This window comes from Varroa destructor, unplaced genomic scaffold (assembly GCF_002443255.2).
Source record: "Varroa destructor unplaced genomic scaffold, Vdes_3.0 BEIS01000007.1, whole genome shotgun sequence".
Taxonomy (NCBI): Eukaryota; Metazoa; Arthropoda; class Arachnida; order Mesostigmata; family Varroidae; genus Varroa; species Varroa destructor.
The window spans coordinates 8,018,416-8,025,489 of record NW_019211460.1 but is presented as its reverse complement, the minus strand read 5'-3'; the positions used below and the strand labels follow the sequence as shown (position 1 = coordinate 8,025,489).

Sequence of the window (7,074 nt, the reverse complement as noted above, 5' to 3'; positions counted from 1 at the left end):
TATCTATCCATGTATCTATCTATCTATTTATCTATGTATCTAATATCTATCCATGTATCTATCTATCTATTTATCTATGTATCTAATATCTATCCATGTATCTATCTATCTATTTATCTATGTATCTAATATCTATCCATGTATCTATCTATCTATTTATCTATGTATCTAATATCTATCCATGTATCTATCTATCTATTTATCTATGTATCTAATATCTATCCATGTATCTATCTATCTATTTATCTATGTATCTAATATCTATCCATGTATCTATCTATCTATTTATCTATGTATCTAATATCTATCCATGTATCTATCTATCTATTTATCTATGTATCTAATATCTATCCATGTATCTATCTATCTATTTATCTATGTATCTAATATCTATCCATGTATCTATCTATCTATTTATCTATGTATCTAATATCTATCCATGTATCTATCTATCTATTTATCTATGTATCTAATATCTATCCATGTATCTATCTATCTATTTATCTATGTATCTAATATCTATCCATGTATCTAATATCTATCCATGTATCTATCCATGTATCTATCCATGTATCTAATATCTATGTATCTAATATCTATCCATGTATCTATCTATCCATGTATCTATGTATCTATTTATCTATGTATCTAATATCTATCCATGTATCTATCCATGTATCTAATATCTATCCATGTATTTATCCATGTATCTAATATCTATCCATGTATCTAATATCTATCCATGTATCTAATATCTATGTATCTAATATCTATCCATGTATCTAATATCTATGTATCTATCCATGTATCTATTATCTATGTATCTAATATCTATGTATCTAATATCTATCCATGTATCTATCATGTATCTATCTATGTATCTAATATCTATCCATGTATCTATCTATCTATTTATCTATGTATCTAATATCTATCCATGTATCTATCTATCTATTTATCTATGTATCTAATATCTATCCATGTATCTATCTATCTATTTATCTATGTATCTAATATCTATCCATGTATCTATCTATCTATTTATCTATGTATCTAATATCTATCCATGTATCTATCTATCTATTTATCTATGTATCTAATATCTATCCATGTATCTATCTATCTATTTATCTATGTATCTAATATCTATCCATGTATCTATCTATCTATTTATCTATGTATCTAATATCTATCCATGTATCTATCTATCTATTTATCTATGTATCTAATATCTATCCATGTATCTATCTATCTATTTATCTATGTATCTAATATCTATCCATGTATCTATCTATCTATTTATCTATGTATCTAATATCTATCCATGTATCTATCTATCTATTTATCTATGTATCTAATATCTATCCATGTATCTATCTATCTATTTATCTATGTATCTAATATCTATCCATGTATCTATCTATCTATTTATCTATGTATCTAATATCTATCCATGTATCTATCTATCTATTTATCTATGTATCTAATATCTATCCATGTATCTATCCATGTATCTAATATCTATCCATGTATCTATCCATGTATCTAATATCCATGTATCTATCCATGTATCTAATATCTATGTATCTAATATCTATCCATGTATCTATCTATCCATGTATCTATGTATCTATTTATCTATGTATCTAATATCTATGTATCTAATATCTATCCATGTATCTATCCATGTATCTAATATCTATCCATGTATTTATCCATGTATCTAATATCTATGTATCTAATATCTATCCATGTATCTAATATCTATGTATCTAATATCTATCCATGTATCTAATATCTATGTATCTAATATCTATCCATGTATCTATCTATCTATTTATCTATGTATCTAATATCTATCCATGTATCTATCTATCTATTTATCTATGTATCTAATATCTATCCATGTATCTATCTATCTATTTATCTATGTATCTAATATCTATCCATGTATCTATCTATCTATTTATCTATGTATCTAATATCTATCCATGTATCTATCTATCTATTTATCTATGTATCTAATATCTATCCATGTATCTATCTATCTATTTATCTATGTATCTAATATCTATCCATGTATCTATCTATCTATTTATCTATGTATCTAATATCTATCCATGTATCTATCTATCTATTTATCTATGTATCTAATATCTATCCATGTATCTATCTATCTATTTATCTATGTATCTAATATCTATCCATGTATCTATCCATGTATCTAATATCTATCCATGTATCTATCCATGTATCTAATATCTATCCATGTATCTATCCATGTATCTAATATCCATGTATCTAATATCTATGTATCTAATATCTATCCATGTATCTATCTATCCATGTATCTATGTATCTATTTATCTATGTATCTAATATCTATGTATCTAATATCTATCCATGTATCTATCCATGTATCTAATATCTATCCATGTATTTATCCATGTATCTAATATCTATGTATCTAATATCTATCCATGTATCTAATATCTATGTATCTAATATCTATCCATGTATCTAATATCTATGTATCTAATATCTATCCATGTATCTATCCATGTATCTAATATCTATGTATTATATATTGAGCAATAATAATAGAGTGTTGTGCTTCGTAATGCTGTTATGAATGTCTTCACATATCATACAGTAGCGTTTAGCACTTCATTCATTACCGTTTCTTTAAGGAAATAGAGCAACCTAAACACCTACTTCGTTAGCGTACATAAAAGTGTTAATGTAAACTCGTTTGCCTACCTTTGAGGCCTTTTAGAGCAGACAGCTCCGGGGTGGATGTCGACGACGACGGGAAGAGTTGCACTGGCAAAGTTTTTATTTGTCGAAGAAGCAGAATCCAATGTTTCGTATCCTTTACGGATATGGACGGCGTCTTCTAACGGTTCCTCGATGGCCTGTTTACGGCCTAGCCGCTGCAACAGAGCGTTGCTGCGTGCAACCTGCTCCGACTGCCAGCTGCCGTACGCGCTCGAATTGAACAGCTGATGGCGTAGGAGTAGATTTAACGACGAATGCAACTCTTCGATCCGGCTCGTCGGGACCTGGGCGACTGTTGTGCCGCAGAGATTGGTGGTTCCGCTGCAGCAACAGCAGGTGGTTGGGTGGCAAATATGCTTCTGCTGTTGTTGGTGGCAAAGGTCTGGCCTCAGGGGTCCCTGTCTTTCAAAAGGGTGCGGCTCCTCGTGCATGGTGCACGAGCGAGGGCATCAGACGGGCCCCGTCAACACCAGCGACAAGGGACTCCAGCGACTCACGGATGTCTTGACACCTGAAACAACACAAACGACAGTTAATCAGCCATCTGTTCTTTGTGCACTGTTTAGCGGCAATACGGAACGTAAAATTTAAAACGTTTCAGTTCATCACGCCTGCAACGCCCTGCAAGCTCGAATGGGAAGGGGGTTGATTAACGACAATAGAGTTCTTTTGTTAGGAACATTTTTCTTTATTGTAAGCCTGTCGTACATACATTTACTCGACTGAACTTGGCTCCGAGTAGAATATTTATGTAACAAACTTCTATGATCAATAAATTTTGAAGTACTTCTAGAAACAGTGTTTTCATTATCTCCAAAGGATTTTTGTCGTGATTATCGTCGTTTTGAAGACCTGCACAATAGCTGAGATTATCTACCTAAGCATGAGGAGCGTCGTGCATACATCTCGCTCAAGTGATTCACTGTCACCGTTTGATTTGCCGGCATCAAAGCTCCATAATGCAAATATTCGAGCTACACTGGCGGAACAACGCTGTTTATGCAAGGTTTTTCATCTCTCACACTCTGAATCAATGTGCATCTCAACTTAATACTAACCTCATGGGGTAGAAATGTCAGTCATAACAAGCACGGGTCTTGAAGGGCCCGTTTATAATGTATCTAACCTCCTGGTAGGTAAAGGGACGTGAAAATAAGGTCGAGGGTGGTCCTCTCTCGTTCAGGATGTTTAGGTCTAGAACCAGGCTAAACACATTTGCTATGTGCATTAAGCATTGGTTGTAGCCGAATGGACATGCTTAGATATCGGTCCCTTTTTTTATAAAAAAAAAAAAAGATATTCTCGTCTTCCAACTAGGCTAGAATGAATTTGTTGAAAAAAAACTTTCCCGACGGCTTAATGATCATTATAACTAGATACTAACATGTTGAGGCTACTAATATCAGCGCAGCACAAATCTGAAATTATCTTATAAAAAAAATGCTGTCTATTTTTAGGAAAAATGATTCTACTGGCGCCCTTGGATTAGCCACCGTTGGCTATGGTCCGGCATATCCAAAGGTATGACTGTACGAGCTGTCTTACCCTCGGCACACCCTTATTAGCTACCCACACGTTTCCCTTGCATTGTATGTGCAATATTAATTTACTGCTTGAACGGGAGTGCCCCATCAGTCGCCACCCTTCGAACTACCTATCTGGTTACTGTCCAGACAAATACCTAATGTTTTCCTTATTTGTCACCCACCAACGACCTTTCGGTACTTAGTAATACTAAGTTTCCGGTGCTTGCAAAAGCCATTCGTCAATATTTATTGCTGCTGTGACATTTATCTAAGACATTTAATTTTTGAGGCCAGGGAGGGGATCAAGGGCTAACGACATTTAAGTCGATAGAGTGGACTTAGGTTGTACGCAAAATAATGTCCTATTATTTTACCTTAGTTTTACTTTCGTGGGACACCTTATCATACCTGCTTGTTTTACCTGGGCTTTAACTAGATATGGGCTAGATAAACTTTATAAGATGTATAACTCAAGTGATTGCCGCATACATTTTTCGATACGCTAGATTAATTTGACTAAAAATTTTATTTAAAGAAAAAAAATCTTAATAATTCGACTAGAGATGCACTCGTAACTCTTATCGGTCATGGCCTTCGGCGCGTCTGATCTTAGATAGCGTGCCATCTGAATCTAAAGACAGGAGGTCGGTAAAGCCATTTCATATTACAAGCGATGACGCTTAATATTATTATTAAGCTTCATTTGTTATGTATATCTATTTTAGATTCATAAACATAGATAACTTTCGGTTGATAACAGACATCCGCTGGTTACAAAATAGCGCAGATAAATAGATGGTTAATTGAAACGAGCTAAGTGAAACTATTTTCGTGATATTTAATTTTTTAATGGGCTTTTATAACAGTTGTTGGGCTTCGAGACGTGTAAAGGCGAGAAGTAAAGGTAGGGATTTTATTGAACAACTCCTTCTTAAAAAATACGACTGTCGTCGAAATGCATATTATTTATGTATTTTTTTTTTCATCAACTGCAATACATGCAGTGTAGTTGATTGCAGATGCTGATGAATACTGAAGGCGTGAAGGGGTCTATTAGACTCCTTCACGCTTGTTTGGGTTCGTTGATGAACATTTCATTGATATCGCCTGTGACAGTGACTGCTGCTCTTAGCCGGTCAACATCGTCTATACGCTATTGTTACTCAAAGTATATTCAGCTAGAAGCTAGTAGCTGCGTTATTACTGGGCCGTCAGTTATTTTTGTCAAATTTTTACAAAATTTATTATCAAAATATTTCGTTTATTAAATGTATATAGGTCATACATTTAAACCAAAGGCGCTCAACAAAGCCGAAGGTATAAACTGAAAATAATTGCACTTAATTCAGCTAATTTTCGTAAGATGTCGAAAGCGCACAGGATCAAATAACTGGGAACTTTTTAATTTTTTGTTTTAACACTCAGTCGATATTTCCTCCTAGAACCCAGTTGCTACGAAAGTCACTAGGCTGTAATGATTGAACGCGCTAAGCTAAAAGCTAATCTGATGTTTAGCAGTTGTACCATTGAACATTTTATACAGTTTTTGTCGGTCGTCAACTTTGCGGGAGTCCCCATCGAATAATAATGGTTCCGTGGACACCATACGTTGTTCATCTTCTTCAAACGTACTCTATTATTGTTTCACGTTTGCTGCTCGAGCCATTAGGTATTACTTCAAATAGACTTCAGCACGAAACAATATCTGTCCGCGCCTAGATTCGAACCTAGACCACGACGCAGAACAACTGCACGATCTCGGAGCACTGTTGCACCTTACGGCTGCCTTTGCCGGTAAAAAAACCCTCACTGAATCAGTGGTATGCGTAGCATTGAACCGCTTATACGTACACATAGTCACGGGCCGATCAAATAACGCCGTCTAGAAGTTTTAAGCACTATCAACTTCGATTGAAGATATGTCCGCGCTCGGAATAACTATCTGGGTTCTTGGTAGTGTTAATGGTAGGCGACGTGACAACGCTGTCACTAGGGGAGTATGCGTTTATGCCGCTTTATATGGAAGGGGAGCCACTTTCTGGGTCCTGATTTTGTTTTCTCCGTTTAATGGAGAGAACAGATGATACGGTAAAGGTATTATCATTACTCGCGTATGATTCGACGAGAACGACATAGGTGATCTTGAAATAAATTTAAGCAGTTTGATTGTTTTGAGATTATACATGAACTTGCAGTAGAACTACGAGCAGGTCCCACGGACAGGTGGTGGACTCCAATAGTCAGACTCAGTCAACAAAAGAAAAAAGTAATTGCGGATCGCTGAAGCGTCAGAGTATCGAAACGAGCAGTTGGCAATCAGGCCCGGAAAGCGAACGATAATGCGTTTTTGTTGTCAAGAAAATAGGGAAAGAGACATCGAGAACGGCGCACCGCTCAGCAAGAAGAAAGTATCACTCTTAGCGATCTATCATAAAGGCTAATTTGTAATAGTTTCTCAAGTGCGCCGCATGATGGCGAAGCGTGGACTCGCCGTATCTATGATAATCTTTTGACGCCGTATCAAAATAAGCGAGTTGAGCTATCGTAAGCCGAAAAGCTAAACTGTGCACAGAAGTTTGCAAACTTTGAATGGGCTAAACAATCCTAAAATTAGATAGTGGAAAATCTGGTAAGGATCTAGTTCCCAGAAGAATTGCACTTTGAAACTTTAGCTAGTAATGCCCAATACGTCTATCTATAGGCGTTCCAGCAAAAGACTCCATGGGTCTTATGGAATCCAGAAGATCAACTATCCAAGCAAAGTAATGGT

At 35.2% G+C, this 7,074-nt stretch overlaps 1 protein-coding gene across 1 annotated transcript in view; it reads right to left on the bottom strand.

Annotated features, from left to right (window-relative positions):
* Window positions 1–2,901, bottom strand: part of LOC111254243 (uncharacterized) — a 26,656-nt gene extending 23,755 nt beyond the window's left edge. Inside the window, exon 1 of the mRNA XM_022814868.2 lies at window positions 2,761–2,901. The gene's annotated coding sequence lies outside the window, so the exon portion shown is untranslated. The remainder of the gene's footprint in view (window positions 1–2,760) is intronic.
* Between the last annotated feature and the right edge of the window lie 4,173 nt (window positions 2,902–7,074).